The sequence below is a fragment of the Toxorhynchites rutilus genome, chromosome 1 (assembly GCF_029784135.1).
Source record: "Toxorhynchites rutilus septentrionalis strain SRP chromosome 1, ASM2978413v1, whole genome shotgun sequence".
Lineage (NCBI taxonomy): Eukaryota > Metazoa > Arthropoda > Insecta > Diptera > Culicidae > Toxorhynchites > Toxorhynchites rutilus.
Genome location: NC_073744.1, coordinates 102,216,433 through 102,240,205, shown reverse-complemented (window position 1 = coordinate 102,240,205; position 23,773 = coordinate 102,216,433). Strand labels below are relative to the sequence as shown.

The 23,773-nt window shown below is 38.9% G+C and overlaps 1 protein-coding gene across 7 annotated transcripts in view; it reads left to right on the top strand.

The window, feature by feature from the left end:
- LOC129765374 (calpain-D) overlaps positions 1–23,773 on the top strand; it is a 430,542-nt gene that overhangs the window by 276,317 nt on the left and 130,452 nt on the right. The window lies entirely within an intron of this gene.

Below are 23,773 nucleotides of genomic sequence, written 5' to 3'. Positions count from 1 at the left end.
CTGGCAGATTATTTTCCAGCAATGATTAGATCTTTCCGGAACTTTCTCGATGCTAAATGGCATCCTAACGGAAAGAGTTCTGCGCGTGTATGTGTCGATCCTTCGCCGTCCACCTCCTCCAGCACGTTAGGCAACGATGTTGTCTTGTCGATGTCCTCACGAAAAATGAATGTGTCTCACCACCAGAATATCGCTTAAGTATGCTTTTTGTGTGTGATTGAACCGAGAGAAGGTGTGGTTTACGATGGCAATTTGGAAGGCAAACTAGAGGGGAATGAACTCTCTGAGCTCGGAACTTTCGGCGACTGAGCAATAATCGATTGCGGGCACATTTTCCTCGATACTGGAAGCCCACCAGTGGTTAATGCCAACTCGATAACCACCTGTTAATAGCACTTGATTGAAACATATTTGGTCACAGTGTTACATGATGGATACGGAAATATCCTACTGATGGGGAAGAATAATCTTCTGAAGCTATCCTGTTAATTGCGATTGATTGAAAAACCACAAAACCAAATGTATTTGGTCACAGTGTTACATGGATAGAAAACATTCAATTAAACTCTTTCACATGAATATATTTTGAAAATTCCCAAAGGAACTGGCAGATTATTTTCAGTAACGATTAGATATTTCCACATTTTCCTCGATACTGGAAGCCCACCATTGGTTAATGCCAACTCGATAACCACCTGTTAATAGCACTTGATTGAAACATATTTGGTCACAGTGTAACATGGATAGAAAACATTCAATTAAACTCTTTCACATGAATATATTTGGAAAATTCCCAGAGGAACTGGCAGATTATTCTCAGTAACGATTAGATATTTCCACATTTTCCTCGATACTGGAAGCCCACCAGTGGTTAATGCCAACTCGATAACCACTTGTTAATAGCCGCGCGTGTATGTGTGTGTAGCGATGTCTTCCCAGGGAACCGTTTGTGGCATCACTCTCCTCCTGATAGATTCCCTTCTGGCCTAGGGTGCACAAACAGGCTCTTGGTGACACCGTTCATCCGCGCTTTCATGATAAATAAAGAGCTTCACCGCAACAGCGACAACATGCTCCAATCGCTGTTCAATTAGAACTGAGTGGATTTCCGAGCGCCGCTCGCTTATATACCGATTGGTGATTTCAATAGCCTGTTTTGAAAGCAATTTTAAGACTATTGAAACAAGTTTTTGGATCAAAAAGTAACAAGTATATAACGCGTAGACATTTTATCCTTCGAATGAAGTGTTTATCATACCATTTCGTTCAGTTGTTTAGGAGCTATTAACGCTCAAAATCTCGGTCTCCGGCGTAACGCTTTCGTTTTCGAAACTTTGATTTTACACCCCGGTATAGAAATGAAAGACGTAGTCCTACGTCAAAATGAATTTGTCTCACCACCAGAATATCGCTTAAGTATGCTGTTTGTGTGTGATTGAATCGAGAGAAGGTGTGGTTTACGATGGCAATTTGGAAGGTAAACTAGAGGGGAATGAACTCTCTGAGCTCGGAACTTTCGGCGACTGAGCAATAATCGATTGCGGGCGCATACAATATTGGATACGGAAATATCCTACTGATGGGGAAGAATAATCTTCTGAAGCTATCCTGTTAATTGCGATTGATTGAAAAACCACAAAACCAAATGTATTTGATCACAGTGTTACATGGAAAGAAAACATTCAAATAAACTCATTCACATGAATATATTTTGAAAATGCCCAAAGGAACTGGCAGATTATTTTCAGTAACGATTAGATATTTCCACATTTTCCTCGATACTGGAAGCCCATCAGTGGTTAATGCCAACTCGATAACCACCTGTTAATAGCACTTGATTGAAACATATTTGGTCACAGTGTTACATGGATAGAAAATATTCAATTAAACTCTTTCACATGAATATATTTTGAAAATTCCCAGAGGAACTGGCAGATTATTTTCAGTAACGATTAGTTATTTCCACATTTTCCTCGATACTGGAAGCCCACCAGTGGTTAATACCAACTCGATAACCACCTGTTAATAGCACATGATTGAAACATATTTGGTCACAGTGTTACATGGATAGAAAACATTCAATTAAACTCTTTCACATGAATATATTTTGAAAATTCCCAAAGGAACTGGCAGATTATTTTCCAGCAATGATTAGATCTTTCCGGAACTTTCTCGATGCTGAATGGCATCCAAACGGAAAGAGTTCTGCGCGTGTATGTGTCGATCCTTCGCCGTCCACCTCCTCCAGCACGTTAGGCAACGATGTTGTCTTGTCGATGTCCTCACGAAAAATGAATGTGTCTCACCACCAGAATATCGCTTAAGTATGCTTTTTGTGTGTGATTGAATCGAGAGAAGGTGTGGTTTACGATGGCAATTTGGAAGGCAAACTAGAGGGGAATGAACTCTCTGAGCTCGGAACTTTCGGCGACTGAGCAATAATCGATTGCGGGCGCATACAATATTGGATACGGAAATATCCTACTGATGGGGAAGAATAATCTTCTGAAGCTATCCTGTTAATTGCGATTGATTGAAAAACCACAAAACCAAATGTATTTGATCACAGTGTTACATGGAAAGAAAACATTCAAATAAACTCTTTAACATGAATATATTTTGAAAATTCCCAAAGGAACTGGCAGATTATTTTCAGTAACGATTAGATATTTCCACATTTTCCTCGATACTGGAAGCCCATCAGTGGTTAATGCCAACTCGATAACCACCTGTTAATAGCACTTGATAGAAACATATTTGGTCACAGTGTTACATGGATAGAAAACATTCAATTAAACTCTTTCACATGAATATATTTTGAAAATTCCCAGAGGAACTGGCAGATTATTTTCAGTAACGATTAGTTATTTCCACATTTTCCTCGATACTGGAAGCCCACCAGTGGTTAATGCCAACTCGATAACCACCTGTTAATAGCACTTGATTGAAACATATTTGGTCACAGTGTTACATGGAAAGAAAACATTCAAATAAACTCATTCACATGAATATATTTTGAAAATGCCCAAAGGAACTGACAGATTATTTTCAGTAACGATTAAATATTTCCACATTTTCCTCGATACTGGAAGCCCACCAGTGGTTAATGCCAACTCGATAACCACCTGTTAATAGCACTTGATTGAAATATATTTGGTCACAGTGTTACATGGATAGAAAACATTCAATTAAACTCTTTCACATGAATATATTTTGAAAATTCCCAAAGGAACTGGCAGATTATTTTCAGTAACGATTAGTTATTTCCACATTTTCCTCGATACTGGAAGCCCACCAGTGGTTAATACCAACTCGATAACCACCTGTTAATAGCACATGATTGAAACATATTTGGTCACAGTGTTACATGGATAGAAAACATTCAATTAAACTCTTTCACATGAATATATTTTGAAAATTCCCAAAGGAACTGGCAGATTATTTTCCAGCAATGCTTAGATCTTTACGGAACTTTCTCGATGCTGAATGGCATCCAAACGGAAAGAGTTCTGCGCGTGTATGTGTCGATCCTTCGCCGTCCACCTCCTCCAGCACGTTAGGCAACGATGTTGTCTTGTCGATGTCCTCACGAAAAATGAATGTGTCTCACCACCAGAATATCGCTTAAGTATGCTTTTTGTGTGTGATTGAATCGAGAGAAGGTGTGGTTTACGATGGCAATTTGGAAGGCAAACTAGAGGGGAATGAACTCTCTGAGCTCGGAACTTTCGGCGACTGAGCAATAATCGATTGCGGGCGCATACAATATTGGATACGGAAATATCCTACTGATGGGGAAGAATAATCTTCTGAAGCTATCCTGTTAATTGCGATTGATTGAAAAACCACAAAACCAAATGTATTTGATCACAGTGTTACATGGAAAGAAAACATTCAAATAAACTCTTTAACATGAATATATTTTGAAAATTCCCAAAGGAACTGGCAGATTATTTTCAGTAACGATTAGATATCTCCACATTTTCCTCGATACTGGAAGCCCATCAGTGGTTAATGCCAACTCGATAACCACCTGTTAATAGCACTTGATAGAAACATATTTGGTCACAGTGTTACATGGATAGAAAACATTCAATTAAACTCTTTCACATGAATATATTTTGAAAATTCCCAGAGGAACTGGCAGATTATTTTCAGTAACGATTAGTTATTTCCACATTTTCCTCGATACTGGAAGCCCACCAGTGGTTAATGCCAACTCGATAACCACCTGTTAATAGCCGCGCGTGTATGTGTGTGTAGCGATGTCTTCCCAGGGAACCGTTTGTGGCATCACTCTCCTCCTGATAGATTCCCTTCTGGCCTAGGGTGCACAAACAGGCTCTTGGTGACACCGTTCATCCGCGCTTTCATGATAAATAAAGAGCTTCACCGCAACAGCGACAACATGCTCCAATCGCTGTTCAATTAGAACTGAGTGGATTTCCGAGCGCCGCTCGCTTATATACCGATTGGTGATTTCAATAGCCTGTTATGAAAGCAATTTTAAGACTATTGAAACAAGTTTTTGGATCAAAAAGTAACAAGTATATAACGCGTAGACATTTTATCCTTCGAATGAAGTGTTTATCATACAATTTCGTTCAGTTGTTTAGGAGCTATTAACGCTCAAAATCTCGGTCTCCGGCGTAACGCTTTCGTTTTCGAAACTTTGATTTTACACCCCGGTATAGAAATGAAAGCCGTAGTCCTACGTCAAAAAATGAATGTTGTTCGAGGAAGTAAGTTTGATATTATAATTGTTTTTATGATAGTTTTTTTTTTGAATGAGAAAAGGTTACTCTCGCTATTCTCTTACTCTTCGCATTTTTGCTTTGTGTAATTTTCTGTTATTTTCGTCTATGTAGGTTTGGTTCTTGTCTTCCGTTACAAGAGCAGCTTCGAACCAATTCTTGGTTTTAGCTTTAATGCCTTGTCGTCTGGTATAGACTACCTGATCAATTCCTAATGGTGGGGGATCTTCTCTGGAGGCATTATGCTGTTTGTGTTGCGTCGTCTGTGTTTTCGTAATTTGTTTTGCTGTTTCCTCATAGAATTTGTCGCGATATTCTAGAAGTCTGCCACGGTCAAGGGGCCTTTCTTCACCCTCTCTTATTCCATAAAACACTTCTCTTGGTTTCAATTCAGTGGAGCTATGGATGGTATTGTTATATAGACTACATGGTATTAAAAACATTTCTTTACTAGAAACGTTTTCGTACTTGTGTTTGTTGCACCTACAAATTTCGCTTAAAGTCGAATGGAAGCTTTCAACGATTCCATTTACTTCACTGCGATCTGTTGGAGTGAAATATTGTTGAAAACCTAATTTATCCAGCATATTTCTGATTTCAATTGATTTCAGGGCTGGTTCATTGTCCGAAACGATAATTTTCGGCGACCCATACTGTGAAATGAATATTACGATGGCTTTCCTAATGTCCATCGTTGTCCTGGATTTTATTGGAATTAGAAACCCGAATCTTGATAGTTTATCTACCAGACTCAAAAATAAATTCGGTTGCGAAATGAAAATGTCGACATGAACAATGTCGACGGGTTGCTTGGGAATTGGTGTTTCACCCAATTTCACTTTGTATGGTTTCCGTTCATATTTCATTCTATTGCAAATACTGCATAGAATGATGAATTTTCGGATTTTCGCCTTCATTTTTGGAAAATAATGGTGCTTAATAATTTCGCTGTGATTTTCCTTTATACCTCGATGAGAAGTCTCATGGGTATCTTCAATAATTTGGTCTTGTTCGGCTTCATCTTGAACGTCGTGTAATAATTTTTGCGAAATTTTTACCTTAAATGTTTTGCACCTGCTGAAATAGTTCTTATAGACAGTTTGAATTATGCCGATTAATCTTTCAGGACAGTGAATACAATTCGTCTTTCGTGGATCCATACATTCCTTGAAAATTCTTAAAATTGCGGGGACTCCAAAAATTACTTTCGTTACGGTCCTTCTATGGACATTCGGAAAAACTTCTTCGTATGTCTCAGAATCTTCTCCGATTCGAAGAGTAATCGCTGTGTACTGTTGCATTGTCGGAAGAGGTGTCGTTTATATTCAATTCATCCATCTCAGGTACGATTCGGGACAAAGCATCTGCCATGACATTTTGCTTTCCTGGCCTATGTCTTATCTCAAAATCAAACTCCGAGAGTTGCAATCTCCAACGTACTAATTTAGAGTTGGGGGTCTTCAAATTCATGGCATATGTCAATGGCTGATGATCTGTGTAGAGAGTAAATTTTCTCCCAAACAGATACGGCCGAAAATACTGACAGGCCCACACAATTGCCAAGAGCTCCTTTTCGATTGCCGAAAAGTTCTCTTCGGACTTTTTCAACGTGCGGGATGCATATGCAATTGGTCTGTCACTACCAATTGGGCCTTGCGATAGCACGGCGCCAAAAGCAAAGTCGCTGGCATCAGTGGTTAAAACAAACGGTTTATCGAAGTTCGGATATTGCAAAACATCGCTGTGCGTAAGCAATGATTTACAAAACTCAAAAGTTTTCAAAAACAATGGGGTATGTTCAATTTTTTCTCCTTTACGCAATTGTGAAGTTAAAGGCTTAGTAATCTTGGAAAAATCGCGAACGAATTTTCTATAGTATCCCAAAATGCCCAAAAATCCTTTTAGCTCTTTTTGATTTCTTGGAACGGGCCAGTTTTTTATGGCTTCTATTTTGTCAGGGTTTGGTTTGATACCTTCATCTGTTACTATGTGACCCAAAAATGAAACTTCTTTCTTTAGAAATTCACTTTTGGACAACTGAATTTTTAAATTGACCTTTCGCAATGCTTCAAGAATTTTCTTGAGGTTTTCCAAATGTTCCTGGAGTGATGTTGAAAATAGAATTATGTCGTCCATATATACAAGACAACACTTTCCAATGAAATCCCTCAGCACGTGGTCCATGACTCTTTGAAACGTAGCTGGGGCGTTTTTAAGCCCGAATGGCATTCGAAGATACTCGTAGAGTCCGTGCTCTACTGAAAAAGCTGTTTTGGGCACATCCTGTGGGTCAATCTCTATTTGATGAAACCCAGAGGTTAAATCTAATGTCGTGAAGTATTGACATTTTCCCAATTTGTCTAGAATTTCAGTAATATTAGGCAATGGGTACTTGTCATCTACCGTTTTTTCATTTACTTTACGGTAATCAACAACAAGTCGCCATTTCTTTATGCCTGAGGAATCTGACTTTTTGGGCACAATCCATATTGGCGAACACCAAGGGGATGTGCTTGGTTGTATGATTCCTTGTGAAAGCATTTTAGTGATTTGTTCCTGAACCTCTTGCTTGTGGCAATGAGGATACCTGTAGTTTTTAGCATGAACAGGTATTTCATCTTTAGTCACAATCTTATGTTTAATTGCATTTGTGAATGAAAGATCAGTGCCTTCCTTATAAAATACATCTTGGTACTTCGAGATCACGTGCAAAAGTTTGGATTTTTCCTCTGCATTCAAATGGTCAATACGAAGTTCATTTAGCAAGTTCATTTTTTTTGGTTGGCCTGTTTTTCGAACAAATGGAATGTTTTCAAAATTATTTATTTCAACATCAATAGGATTGGAAACGCTAATTTCTGCAAATGCTGCTGAGCGATTTGTCACTAAGAGAAATGCTTTATTTTTATCTGCATGATAAAGACCTGAGTGAATGACGATGTCAGGGGTGTGGAGGGGATCTGGCGTAGTTGTAACATCCATACCTCTCACGCAGAGATCACGAGTTCGATTCTCACTCCCGACATTCTTCCAAAAATGGAAGTAAAAGTGACGAACCAGCCGAAATGTGTTGAAAGTCACTATAATAGAGAAAAAAAAACAGGAAGTGGGTTATATCTATGGTATAACCGCAAGGGTGACGTAGGACTATCGTTGATTTAGAGATCATTTGTTTGAAGTTGAATCTAAATCCATCCTGAATGAATGAATAAATAAATATTTGGGTGACTTCAAAAACGAGAGTGTTACTTTGAAGACTCAAGGTTTTATGCATCCAATATTGGATACAAAAAACCTTGTTCTGAAGAATAATCTTCAGAAGCTTTCCTGTTAACTGCACTTGATTGACAAATCACAAAACCAAATGTATGTGGTCGCAGTATTATATGGATAGAAAACATTGATATAAACTCGCTTGAATGTAATTTTCAATTCCAAGGGGAACTGGCAGATTATTTTTCAGCAACGATCATTTCTTTCCAGGTTTCCTCTCGATAACCAGCAAACGAAAAGAGTTGCGCGCGTGTATGTGTGTGTGTGGCGGCTGCTTCTATGTCTTCCCGAGGAACCGTATTTCGATGCTGATACTCTCTTGGTCACCTTCTCTTCTCCTTCTGATCGATCGGCTTTTCTGCGCTCCCTCACAGTTAAAACAAACTGATTGCATTTCAGGTCAGGTCAAGCCAGGTAATGAATACCTCGATCCCTCGCCGTTCAGCTCGTTCAGTAACGATGTTGTCTTGTCGATGTCCTCAGGCGTCGTGCACAAATTACGTAACGCAAAAATCCGGATTTTGAACCTCCCCCCCCCCTTTCGTAACGCAATTTCCTATCTCTAATAAACAGAAAGTAACGCAACATCTAACCCCTCCCCCCTTATCGCGTTACGTGATTTGTGCACGACGCCTCACGAAAAATGAATGGGTTTCACCACCAGAATATCATTTCAGTATGCTTTTCGTGCGTGATTGAATCGAGAGAAGGTGTGGTTTACGATGGCAATTTGGAAGGCAAACTAGAGGAGAATGAACTCTCTGAGTATGAAAATTTCGGCGACTGAGCAATAGAGCAATCGATTGAAAATTATATAATTTTGGCGATACGAAACATTTTCCGTTTTTCATGTTATGCATCCATTATTGGATACGAAAATATCCTACTGATGGGAAAGAATAATCTTCAGAAGCTTTCCAGCTAATTACACTTGATTGAAAAATTACGAAATCAAATGTATTTGGTCGCTGTGTTCGCCATATAATTAGAAAACATTAAAATAAACTCTTTCGCATGGATGTATTCTTCAATTCCCAGGGAACTGGCAGATTATTTTTCAGCAACGATTAGATCTTTCCGGAATTTTCTCGATGCTGTATGGCATCCAAACGAAAATTCTCGTTTCAGTTTGGCCTGCAAAAAACTTTTCTGAACTCTAATCCATCAAATTTGGAGCCCTGAAAAGGGCCGTTGATTATATGCTAAGCTAATATAGCACCCTCTCCTTGGATTCGACGGGCCAGCTCAATGTCCTTGGGCATGATGTGACGCGTTTTACGTGGATACCACACAAATTTGTATCTTCGAATAAGCCTCCTGCAGCATCATAACCGCGGAACTTCGGAAGCGCAAGTCGGTTTTGAGTTCCTGAGCAATTCCACGATCCAAAAGCTGCAAAGGTAGCTTGCGGATCAGCAATTCGGTCGACTTCCGATAGCGATAAATTTCACGCAAAGTTCCCGGTCGATAGCGATGTGGCTTCTTCACCTATCCTGCGGCTGGTGCGCTTATTCGAGCTTCTTTCGTGTGCCTTACCACTGAAAGACTAACCTGCTATCTGCTTGGTCCCAAACAAACGAGTCGTCACGGTGCGAGAGTAGAGTAAGAAATGAACGAAAGCAAAGGAAGCGTCATTTTATAACCTGTTTTCGAAGCTATCATTAAGCTATTGAAACAATTTTCCGACTCAATAAATAGCAATCATATAACTCTTGGACATTTTATCTTTTGTATGAAATGATTATCACTGTTCCGTTGATCCGAAGCAGAATGAATAACGCTTAAATAAGGAATGGATTTTTTCTTGGAATTTACTCAGCAAAAATAATGCCCTTTCCCAACACTTAAAAACGACAAACGGTAAACAGTTTCATCAAAGTGATTTCTTCGATATGGGGATATATTCACTACATGTTTTTGTATTCTTGTATTTCATATTCTTCATTATGCAATCCATATCCATGGCATCTATCGGTATCGAATTATCATCGACACCACGATTTTTGCTAAATGCTCCTTTCAGTTCGGCCTGTAAAAAACTTTTCTGAACTCTAATCCATTAAATTTGGAGCCCTGAAAAGGGCTGTTGATTATATGCTAAGCTAATATAGCACGCTCTCCTCGGATACGATGGGCCAGCTGGATGTCCTTGGGCATGATGTGACGCGTTTTGCATGGATAGCACACAAATTGGTATGCTTTCGTGGTGCCTTACCACCGAAGGGCTAACGAGCTATCTGCTTAGTCCCGATGAAACGAGTCCTCACGGTGCGAGAGTAGAGTAAGAAATGAACGAAAGCAAGGGAAGTGTCATTTTATAAAACATAAAAGAATCGAATGTAAACCCCACCCTCTTTATTATATAAGCTTACTGTATACTCACGAATATAATAAGGGTGGGATTTAGATTCTATACTTTTATGGTTTATACAATGACGCTTCCTTTGTTTTCGTTCATTTATTACTCTACTCTCGCACCATGAGGACTCGAGCTCGTTAGTCTTTCGCAGACAGCTCGTTAGTCATTCGGTGGTAAGGCACACGAAGTCAGCTCGGATAAGCGCACCAGTAGCAGGATAGGTGGAGAAGCCACATCGCTATCGACCGGGAACTTTGCGTGAAATTCATCGCTATCAGAAGTCGACCGAATTGCTGATCCGCAGCTACCTTTGCAGCATTTGGATCGTGGAATTGCTCAGGACTTCAAAACCGACTTGCGCTTCCAAAGTTCCGCGGCTATGACGCTGCAGGAGGCTTATTCGAAGATTTGTGTGCTATCCATGCAAAACGCGTCACATCATGCCCAAGGACATCCAGCTGGCCCATCGTATCCGAGGAGAGCGTGCTATATTAGCTTAGCATATAATCAACAGCCCTTTTCAGGGCTCCAAATTTGATGGATTAGAGTACAGAAAAGTTTTTTACAGGCCGAACTGAAAGAGGCATTTAGCGAAAATCGTGGTTTCGATAATAATTCGTTACCGATAGGTGCCATGGATATGGATTTCTTAATGAAGAATATGAAATACATGACATGATGTAGTGAATATATCCGAAGAAATCACTTTGGTGAAACTGCATTATAAAATTATTTGTGTACGAATGCCGCAATCGATAGTCGACTCTAATTTGCGCTGGGTAATTTCCTCGGAGGACTCGATTCCTGCTTTGAACATTAATAATCTCTTTCTGGCAAAACGATGTGGTATGAATCACATTGTTTGAATGATAGAATGAAGAAGTTTTTTGCCAATTTCCTTCAACCTCCAAACGTATCTTTCTCCCGTTTGTCGTTTTCGCGTTTGCTAATCCTTTCTCACAACACCCATTTCTCGGTTGAGAAATTGTTGAGTAAACATTGTTTGCCAGTGCGCGTAGAGCGGGAATTCCTAAAGATTCATTGCACCTCTAATAAATTGCCGAAAGACGTGGTCTTACGTTGATCGCACTTGATTGAAAAAATCCAAAACGAAATGTATTTGGGCGCAGCATAATATGAGTAGAAAGCAAATAATCGCTCGAAAATGACTTGATTTTCGCGATGTTTTTTTTCCGTTTTTCATGTTATGCATCCAATATTGGATACGAAAATTTCCACTGATGGGGAAAAAAAATATTCAGAAGCTTACCTGTTAATTGCGATTGATTGAAAAATAACAAAACCAAATGTATTTGGTTGCAGTGTTATATGGATAGAAAACATTAAAATAAACTCTTTCGCATGAATGTATTTTTCAATTCCCAGGGGAACTGGCAGATTATTTTTCAGCAACGATGATAGCAACGAGAATTCCGCGCGTGTATGTGTGTGTGTGTGTGGCGGCTGCTCCGATGTTTCAAGCGGAACCGTGGCATCACTCTCCTCCTGATGGATTCCCTTTTGGCCTTAGGTGCACAAACAGGCTCTTGGTGACACCGTTCATCAGCGTTCTCATGATAATCGAAATTAGCTTCACAACAACAGCGACAACATGCTCCAATCGCTGTTCAATCATAACTGAGTGGGTTTACGAGCGGCGCTCGCTTATATACCGATTGGTGATTTCAATAGCCTGTTTTGAAAGCAATTTTAAGACTATTGAAACAAGTTTTTGGATGAAAAAGTAACAAGTATCTGACGCGTAGACATTTTATCTTTCAAATGAAGTGTTTATCATACCATTTCGTTCAGTTGTTTAAGAGCTATTAACGCTCAAAATCTCGGTCTCTAGCGTAACGCTTTCGTTCTCGAAACTTTGGTTTTACACCCCGGTATAGAAATGAAAGACGTAGTCCTACGTCAAAAAAAAAAAACGATGTCAGGGGAAATATTGAGGTCATCTTCTAAGAAAAAATCTCCATCGTTCGAGATTACTGGTAGTTTAATAATGTTTGTTTCGTTAGCATTGAGTCGAACTTGTACTTTGTCAGCATGCTTTCTGAGTATCTTGATTTTTGATCCACATGGGAAATGTAGTTCATTGACATTTGTCATGATGTTATCTTGAATTTTCTGCAGAGATTCATATCCTATCAACCCATCGAAAAAGCTATGAAACTCAAAAACATAAAAAAGACGGGTGGGTAATGTCGGGGACATAACCGGAGTGACGTAGGACTATACAAAGGGGACAGCTTTTGCTAAATATATATTTAAAATATATTGTTTTATTTCCTTCTCCTACGTGAATACCGACCTATCTACCTGAAAAATGGATTAGTTTACTGTTTACTCTTTATGAACATGTTGGCGGTTCTGAAAAGAACCTTTTGTGTTGTGTTTTTGCTTTTTTTACCAACTTTCTCAATTTTTTCTCACTATTTCATAGTTGATTCTTGATTTTTTCTGAAGGCTTTGTACTTATTAAATGTACAACGCCGGGCATCTTTTGGCGTATGCACATATCGTACAATCAAAATGATGGCTGTGATAGGGAATGCATAGGTGGTCATCAGCTCATTCACTATCATATATTTCACTATTCAGCACATTACCGTACCTTAAACTGTGGTTTCGTAGACGAATGAATTGTAAGATTTGTATCTCCGCAAACAAAGTAAATACGAGGGTCACTATTTATATTTCGGGAATAGGAACAAAAACAAATAGTTAAGCTGCGAATATATTTTTATTGTTTTTCAAAGTACTCGCCACGATGATCGATACACTTTTGCATGCGCTTAAACCAATTTTCAAAGCATTTATTCCAATCGACACGAGCCTTTTTTTTAGCGATTGTCAGATTATGTGGGATCCAACGTGAACATAATTTTCGCACAACTAAGTGTTCATGTAAAATCGCATATATGCTGGTGGAACTAATGCTTAGGGATGCCTCAATCTCACAATAGGTTACATGACGATCTTGCTTAATCATTTCGTGCACAGCATCGATGTTTTCTGGCAGTACAGTCGATTTTGGACGACCTTCACGAAACTCGTCGGACAGCGAACTACGACCACGATTGAATTCACTATACCAGCGATACACAGTGGTTTTTGATGGAGCTTCATCGCCAAAAGTCAAATTAAGTTGATTGACGCACTCTTGTTGTGATAATCCACGTCGAAAGTCGTAAAAAATCATCGCACAAAAATGTTCACGATTCAGTTCCATTTTTTTGCCGAGACCAAACTTTCAACTAAATATAAAATGAACAAATAGCGTCCGTATGACAAAATGTTCTGAGTACGTATATCGTCAAAAATGTCAAACTTTACGATGGAACCGTCAGATGGACTCACATGACATCAGTGTTGCCAGTTCCCGAAATATAAATAGTGACCCTCGTAGAAATGAAAAAGAACTGAGGTTTTGGAGACGAACTCTACGATCTGTCGAGAATTAAACGAGCTATAAGCGTTCTGAAAAACCAACAGTAAATTAACACAGGATTAAAGTACTTTAAAATAAGAACAGAGCAGCAGGAAATACATAGCTCATCATGTTGCTCCTTAGTTATGTTTCTATACAATGCAGATGTAACGTCAGTCAATTTTCAACATCAGTTATCAACCAAAGAAAGCAGTTGTTGCTACCGAGAAAATTCGTCAATGCCATCCTGCATACAATGTGTTGTAATTTGAAGCCACTTTTAATTCGGAAACCATGCATGGGTTTGTGAAAACTGAATGATCAATCAGTTTATATTATATGTCATATTATGTCACTTTAGAATGCTTTGGAATTGTGAAAACTTTTAATAAGTCTTCTTTGAAAGGTTTAATGGCCCTGAAAAGCGCCGTGTTTTACGGTGGCTGGTTTTGCCACCAAAGCAATCTGTATAAACAATTTTTTTCCTTCTCCTACCTGCTGCCGTTTTGCGATTGCGTTTGCCACTCGCTGAAACTAGTTGTTGCCACCGAACCGAATGTGCTCTGTTCTGTAGACGGGTTTTCTTATTGTCGTGAGCAGCTTTGCAAGCCAACTCGAGCACTCCGGCGGCCGAAATTCTATAACCGCTATTAGGTATATTGTGATGTGAAACGATGCCATACAACCACACTGATTTACGTTTTGAAAAAGAATGATATATTTTTCAGCGGATCCGCGCGTTTTGTACTTTAATCTAAAGAGTTTATTGTTCTGTTATCATTCGATATCCCCATCTTGTTCGGCTAAACCTTCCTGTTTAGCGATTGCGTTTACCACTTGCCACATATTTCACAGTTGGAAAATTTCTTCCCATCCAGCTTGTGACATGTTGTACAGTAAATTAGATTTAATGCGACGTGCCGAAGCACCGCTCAGTGTCGCATTGGAGGCGATTTTAACCTGTAATTGAATTTTGCATTTGTGATGACAGTGGTACAGTGTCGACTTTCAATGTGGGGTCATAATTTGGACCCTGCACTCTATGTTTACAAAAATGTCCAAATAAATATGTCGCATTACATGACCGTCCAATTAGCTAAATGTCGAATAAGTTTTCAATCTGGAAACAATTTAAGAATTGGTGAAAATTGAATAATCGGAAAAGTCCCCAACCATCAATAAGCTCTGAACAACTGCCAAATTCTCATACTCATCATTTCCTAAAAAACAGGATTATGAAAAAATCAATTTGTGTTTTATTATTATTTTGGATATTGTTTTAGAAAGCATTGAACTGTATTTCGTAAACTCTTTTTTGAAAGGTTTAATGGCCCTGATGAGCGCCGTGTTTTATGGAATGGTTCCAATTTAGAAAACTTAGTACTCGTGGTTTTGAAAAAAAACCATTTCGAACGCCCTCGATGCCGCCTTGTTCTGGATTTGCCACCAAAGCAGTTTGTAGAAACAACAAACTTTTTTTCTTCTGCGTCTGCCTGTTGAGGTCTTGATGTCCACCGAACCAAAGCGCGAGCAGTTTTGCCAGCCAACTCGATCACTTCGGCAGCCGAAACTCTATAACGGTTGCTAGGTGGACTGGTGCACTGATACTAACGCGCTCGGCCTAGCTACCCTTGCGGAGCAATTGGCGAATACACCTACGGGAAACTGCAGTCCAACACGGTTCGAGCGGGTTTTTGCCTTTCCTGTCACTTTTCCTCCTTTGCCATGTCCAGACATGGCTGCTTGTGTTAGTTTGATGATGTGATGTGATGCGAAACGATGTGGTGTACGGTTTGAATGAGAATTATCGTTACGGAAGGAAGTAAGGAAGGTATTGTATTATAGAGACTTTAAACTTTTGCAGTTCATTCGTCTCTAGCCTTGAGAAAGGCCCTTTGAAAACTCTACTCTACTCTACTCTACTCCAGCGCTACCACCTCCGCCCTCTTGCCTTGAGAAAGGCACTCGATCCCTCGCCATCCAGCTCGTCCAGCAACGATGTTGTCCAGTCGGTGTCCACACAAAGAATGATCGTTACGGCAGCGGAGCGGGGATTTTTAAGCTGACTGGCTGGCTCGAGAATTACGCATGTGTGAGACTGCGACCAATGTTTCGTTAATTTTTTTCTTTTTCCTTTCCAATCGTGGTTCATTCTATTTCGCTGCTGCTGTGGTTTCCCGTTTTGGTCGGTACGATTTGAGGAGCACAAAATGGACCAATCAAAAATGGGCACATAGTGCATTTGGACAATGCTTGATATTTCACAATTATTCAATTATTTATCTCAAGAAAAATGAAATGTTAATCATTATGATAGATGCGTAGATATATTTCCTATCAATTGATGAAAAAACCTTTGCGATCTATTGAGAAATGCTCGAGTTATAAGCGTTCCAAATCTTGCATTTTTTCCTACTTGTTCAGTGCCTAGATTTCCATTTCACCCCCTATATCTTCCGGTTAGACGTAGTCCTACGTCAAAAGTAATTTCTTAGAACTAGGTACTTGTGGTAATGGATTAAATTCTACAAACTGATTCACCACAAAAGTACCATTTACATTTGTAACTTGTGATGGTTGAGTGTATCTGCATTTTTCAATATTTACATGCCGTGGGCTGATATAATTTTTATTCGCCCCGGTGTCAATCAGGAATTTCAATGGTCCCTTCGTACTTTGTATAGTTATAAATGGAATGAAATTATTCAAGTCACGGGAGGGTTCACCGCGACCATTTGAAAATTTAGGTCGTCGCACGCCGAATCCTCAGTTGGCTGTTGTTGTTCCGGGATTGGTTCATCTTTTTGTTCCGATTCAGGTTCATAATCAGACATTGATTCATAGTCATAATAATAATGATAAGGGTCATAATTATATGGTTCGTATTCATTATGTTCTGTATTTCTCAATTCCTCATTGCGGAACCTTGGTGGTCCATAACGCAATTGTGCACTTGTTCTTGATCGGTTTATATAATTCATTTGTCGTGAACGTAAGGAGGGATCTACCTCCATTGGTTCCGGCTTTGGTTGGGGTTGAGATGTAGTATCTGGGCGGGGTGGAAGTAAATTTCTTGGAAGTGGTTGAGAGAATCGGTAAGGTTGTAATTGCCTTGGAGGCGGTTGAGATGTCGATGGCATTAGACCGGGTGGCGGAAAATTCCTTAATGGGGGTTGGTAGACGTGCTGGGGTTGTTGAAATATTCTGTTTTGTGTACCAATTGGTCTCGGGGGAACCACTGGTGTCTGTTTAAAAGGGTGCTTTACGTAGTTGTAATTCTTTTCCTCAAGACACAATCTTAGAGCCTCTTTTAAAGAACTTGGGGATTGGGCCCTTATTATAGGTCCTAGAGGTTCTTTTAAACCTGCTAAAAACACTTTCAATCCCATTTCTTGGTAAAGCGCACTTTTTGCTGCTTTAACTTCTTCATTATTTGTGCTCAAGTTCAACAGATTGATTAGAAGAGAGATAATGTTGCACACTTCTCCGTAGAAGGTTTCGACAGTGGTCGTTTGGCAAAGTTTGAACAAGTCTCTGCTAAGACTCACTTCGTCCCTTCTGTCGCTATAATGCGTTATCAAGTTGTTTTTTATTTCGGGCCAGTCTAAATTTGTCCCGTAAAGTTCGAGTACATTGTCTGCTTCGCCTTGAATTTTGGCTCTTATTGTTTGTATCCAGGCCCTATACACGGGGGTATTCCTAGCGGCTTCAAGTAGAGGAATAAGATTATCAATTGCTTTAATAAAGCTATGAAGTTTAACTGGGTTGCCATCAAAGCATGGCAAATCCCTAATTATCTGTGGAGTCTGTAAGGATTTCAAAATCCTCTCCACTGGAGATAATTCTTGATTAATGTTAGGTACTGCTGCTGCTGCTGCTGCTGCTTGACCTACGCGAGCAGCTTGCACAGCGTGAGCGGCACCTGCTGCTTCTATTTCAAGCTGCTGGATGTGGTCATCCCGGTCCTGAACCGCGGCTTCTAATACAGCTACACGTTGTTGGAGCTGGTAAGGATCCATTTTTCAAAATTGGAGTTTTGTTTATATCAGTAGTAATAATGCTTTGGAACGTTTGCGTGCGGAGAACAAAATTGATAAATTCCCACTATTCAATGCACTGGTGAGTAAAAGCAAACGAAAAAAAAACTTCGAGGAATCCACTGAATTTCTTTTATTGAATAACAACACAAAAACAAACAGACCGTATGTGGTTTATTTCAGAATGAATAAAATTTTTTCACCAAGGGAAATTTAATTGAATTCACTTTTTTTAAAAAAAAAAAAAGATAATGTTTCATTCAGCAACTAAAAAAAAAATTAATGCCATTCACGAAATTCACCGGAAAATTTGAATTAATTAATTATAATTCACGAAGTTCACAAAAAAATCGTTGAATAAAATAATTACAACTAATTACATTCACTGCAAAATTTTTTTTCGAAAATTGATTAAATTCACACAATTCGGTAATAATAACTAACACTCTAAATCAATCAATCAGTAATCAATTATTTCTGCACAAAAAAATTATATACAACCAATTTTCACTCGGTTGGGAGAAAACTTAACACTAGCACTTTTACATAAGCTAATCTTAATAAATTACTTACAAATTACTGCTCACCTTGGCGATATGCTGTCGTCTCGGTGGCTGATAGAGCGTAGCTCGGATGTTTCGTTGTTGTCCAGCGAATTTTCGGTAAGCCGCCGAAAATAGCTCCAACGAAATCACTGCTCACTTTGGCGATATGCTGTCGTCGCGGTGGCTGATAGAGCGTGGCTCGGGTGCCTCGTTGTTGTTCCACAAATTTTCGGTAATCCGCCGAAAATAGCTGCAACGCTGGAAACACAATTTTTAACACCAACTACCGACACGCACCAGTTAGAGTTGCTGGGCAACGTTCGGGTTTTTTAAAAAAACTAACACTTGACTGCGCCAGGTCCTAACTAGAACTAACTAGATTTTATTTTCCAAAAGCTTTTATTAATCACAACACACTTCGTCAGCATTCCATGCCGTTGTTGTTGGCCGTCCGTTGTTTATGTTTATCCGATGATGCGAACCGATACTGTCGAGATGTTTATGTTCCCATTTCCTCGCATTTCCCGGATCGCTGAATCTGCACCTCGCGCGCTTATCTGTTGGCGGCAATTATGCCGTTCGAATTTGATACCGCCATGGGTGGCGGCAATGCAGCTGCTGTTGATAATCTATTGTAGGGATCTCTGACACACCTGTCCGTAACTTATATATATATATATATATATATATATATATATATATATATATATATATATATATACCGCCACCCATGGCGGTATCAAATTCGAACGGCATAATTGCCGCCAACAGATAAGCGCGCGAGGTGCAGATTCAGCGATCCCGGAGACTGGAAATGGGAACATAAACATCTCGACAGCATCGGTTCGCATCATCGGATAAACATAAACAACGGACGGCCAACAACAACGGCATGGAATGCTGACGAAGTGTTTTGTGATTAATAAAAGCTTTTGGAAAATAAAATCTAGTTAGTTCTAGTTAGGACCTGGCGCAGTCAAGTGTTAGTTTTTTAAAAAACCCGAACGTTGCCCAGCAACTATAACTGGCGCGTGTCGGTAGTTGGTGTTAAAAGTTGTGTTTCCAGCGTTGAAGCTATTTTCGGCGGATTACCGAAAATTTGTGGAACAACAACGAGGCACCCGAGCCACGCTCTATCAGCCACCGCGACGACAGCATATCGCCAAAGTGAGCAGTGATTTCGTTGGAGCTATTTTCGGCGGCTTACCGAAAATTTGCTGGACAACAACGAAGCATCCGAGCTATGCTATCACCGATAGCTCCGGTAACCCAAGGAGAATTATATGCGATAAAGGAACAGCTTTCACATCCGCGTTGTTTTCAAGATTTTGTGGGATGAAAACATCGAGATCAAGTTCTGCACGAAATGCTACAAATGGAGTTACAAGCGAGTTTCGAAGAGGAAAGAATCAAACTGAACGGTACAGAGGAGTATCCAGAAATACAAGAGGAGAATCGAAAGTATTACAATATATATATATATATATATATATATATATATATATATATATATATATATATATATATATATATATATATATATATATATATAAGTTACATAACTTACGTTCGGGAGGTGATATATTTGAAATAAAAGAGATGTTGTTCTCTTGAAGCTAAAATACCAACTGATTTTTATTCATCATTACATTTTACTCCTAACTTCCTATTTCTACCTGTTTGTTCTATATTTCCCTATCGATCCTTCGATCCTTTTTATTGCTGCTATTATCGGCATTGTGTTGTGTTTTCCCTGAATGTGAGATACTGCTAATGATCTAAATCGTTTATTGCTATTTCGGTCCTTATTGTTCGTTGCTTATCTTTACTGTCTAACTACGGTGTGGCAAACATTGTCATTGTTTATTTAGGATCGTTTCCTTATTTTCTAAAAGTTCGAGAGCAACTGCTTGTTGTTGTTGTATCTGTTGTAGGGCTCTGAGTTGTTCGAGCGGGCACTGCTTATCTTCAGGTAAATTTGGAGTCGTGTTCATCCCAGGGTTGACACTTCGGGGGTTAAGGTTGGTCTCGTAGTTAACTACTCCCCCTTCGAGTGAGGAACGTCCCGTTTCGATATCTGATGCTTTTGAATAAGTTCTTGTGGGCGACAACTTGTTGTAAAGAATGAAACTGATTACAATGAGGCATGTAATTTGCATGAGAGAAAATCCGCCGAAAAGACTCCAGAGTTTAAAATTAATGTGAACTTGCTTGAGGTAAACATGCTCCAGTTTATTTCTGTTGCTGATAGTTTCATTGTTGATTTTTTCTAATTCGTAGTTTTTATGGTGTTTCCAGTTGATTTTGAGATTGTGAAACGCTCTTTGGATGACGTTTGCTTCCCTTATTATCTCGGCATTCTTGAAACGTTGATTGTTAAACAATATCGTGCAGTTTCCAAATGAAATGAGGAAGTTTCCATTCAGGGTTCTATTATCTGGTCCACATGTCGTTTGTAGGATTTGGTTTTTTTGCGTTAGAAATCAGGATCGAATTTTCCGTGATAAGTTTCTGGGTCGTCTTGTTTTGCATTACATAGCTACATGTAGCCTGTCTTCCGTGAATCAACGAAGCTACGCATTCATCGCGTAACTCGTTCAGGAATGATGATTTCTGGACAAAATCTTCGGGTTTTGTTGTTGTGTAAAGATTGTTGTTCCTTTTAATTATGCAGGTTGGATTCTGGTGTAAGATACGGTTGTTGTTTACCAATGAGTAAATTCTAATGATGTCTGATGTTGTATTTTCCAGCTGGGGAACATTAAGTATATATAAAAGTATATCGTCTCTCAGCGCCAATTTCGGGATTACAAATTGTAGAGCCTCATCCGGAAAATTTACTGCGACGCCTTGATCTTGCAACAGTGTCCTTATAGCGTTTATTTCTCTCAAAGATAGTATTTTGTTGCTAACAAGCGAGCTTTTTGATAAAGTTACTGCATCCTGGATACTGTCAAGAAGATGGTTGATGTTATCGATGTTTAATATTGTTGTTATCGTTTCAATTTCGTCCAATATAAGTTTGTATGTGAAAGAATTCTCCACGATTTTATTGATAGTGTTGGTAATTTGTGAAACTCTTTCGCTTATTTGAAAATTAATCTTGAGCTGTTCATTGTTTTGGTTGATCAGTTCGTTCATTGTACAATTAATTATTCTCAGATCCTCTGCATCAGGTGTTCCTGCGATGAATTTGAATACTGTGCCAATGATGTCCCAACGTCTGTTTCGAGGTTTTCTGGATTTCAATCCGTAGAACGTTGTGTACAGTTGCTGAACTTTGTACTTGATGATGTTTGCAAGTGGATTTGTATTGGTTAATCTTTGATATGAAGTACTACTTAATGTATCAATCGTATTTTCGATTGTAGTTAAATTAATTGGATGGATGATCTTGATTATTCCTACTTGGACCTTACATTCTCTCTCATTTATTAATAACAGGGGGTTGTCTCGCAAGTTTTCGATCGCCAGATGATGTGCGTTGACTGTTACAAGAAACATCAAAATGTAGTACCACATTTTCTGGAAAGGCTAGAAAATTTGATAAATGTCAATATTTTGCTATATTAAGTGTCATCTATTGAAAAAATAATCAACTAACGTTTTCTTCTTCTTTTAATTTTACTTTTATGAATTTTAATGTTTCTATAGTCTGTGAATGTTTTCCTATAATTTCGCTTGACCTTTTGTTTTCTATATTTTGGTTTTCGTTTAGATTTTATGCCTTGTGCTTTTTGGTAAACTATTTCATTTTCGTTTAGGACAGGTTCTTCCTCTCTTTTTAAATTGTGTCTTTCTCTTGTTTTTTTTTGATATTGTTGAATTTTATTTATGACTTCGTCGAAAATTTGATTTCTGTTTTCTAAGATTCTATCTATGTTCAATGGGCGTTCATCGCCATCTTTGATACCAAAAAAGATCTCGATTGGTTTCAACTTTGTTGCTGAATGAATCGTGCTATTGTATAATGCAGTTGCTATTTTGTACAAATCTTTTGCTGACATATCGGTATATTTTTGTTTCATGCATAAAAAGATTTCGGTAAGAGTTGAATGAAATCGTTCTACGATACCATTCACCTCACTATGTCCAGAAGGTGTAAAATATGATTCAACATTCAGTCTTTGGAGAAGTCCTTGAATTTCTGGGGATTTGAAAGCAACCTCATTATCATAGACTATCATTTTAGGGGTTCCGTAAGTAGTGAGAAGTTTGGTAATGCCTTTTTTAACATCGGATATAGAGCGGGATTTTAGAGGTATAAGGATAGCGTATCTTGACAATTTGTCAATGGCTGTTATAAAAAGATTCGGAGAGGAAATGTAGATATCAACATGAAGGATGTCTAAAGGTTTTTGTGGAATTGGGGTATCTGAAAAGGTTATTTTGTAGGGATTTCTTTCGTACTTACATTCAAGACAGGTGACACAAAAGTTGATACATTTCTGTATCCTGTCTCTCATTCGAGGGAAGTAGAAATTTCTCGCAATTGCTGATTGGTTTTCTTCTATTCCTCGGTGGGCTCTGCCGTGTGTGGCTTCTATAACTCTATTTTGTTCTTCTATAGTGGTAAGGTCCTGCAATATGGATTGTGTTAATACAATTTTAAATGATTTTGCACGAGAGAAGTGGTTCCTATATGTTGCTTGTAGGGTATTTACCCATTCTTCCGGGCAAAGAATGCAGTTAACTCTTGAAGAATGCATATAGTCCCGAAATATCTTTATAGCTATAGATACACCAAATGTTGCTCTCATCAAAGTGCGTCTTTGGACTCCTGGGAAAATTTGTTCTAATGTTTCAGTATTTCTATCTCCCTTCTTGATAAGAATTTGATGTTTGAAAAAGTTAAGTGGAGATTCGGTCATTCTTATAGGGATGTCATTGTCAGAATCTGTGGAACGTGCGGTTGATGCATCCGGTAACGATTCTGTTTCATTTGAATTTAACTCTTGAGTGACTCGCGATAACCCGTCGGCTACTACATTTTGTTTGCCGGAACGGTATTGAATCTCGTAGTCGAATTCTTCCAGACGCAGTTTCATGCGTATGAGTCTGTCGTTTGGAGTTTTTAAATTGAGTGCGTATGTCAATGGTTTGTGGTCGGTATATAACGTGAACTTCCGACCGTATAAGTATGGCCTGAAATATTTACATGCCCAATCAATGGCGAGGAGTTCTTTTTCAATGGCTGAATATTTTTCTTCGGTTTTGCTTAGGGTGCGTGATGCGAAGGCAATGGGTTTGTCTTTACCGATAGGGCCTTGGGATAAAACTGCACCTAATGCATAATTCGATGCATCAGTGGTAAGTATAAAGCGTTTGGAAAAGTCAGGGTATTGGAGGACATGGCTACTTGTTAAAAT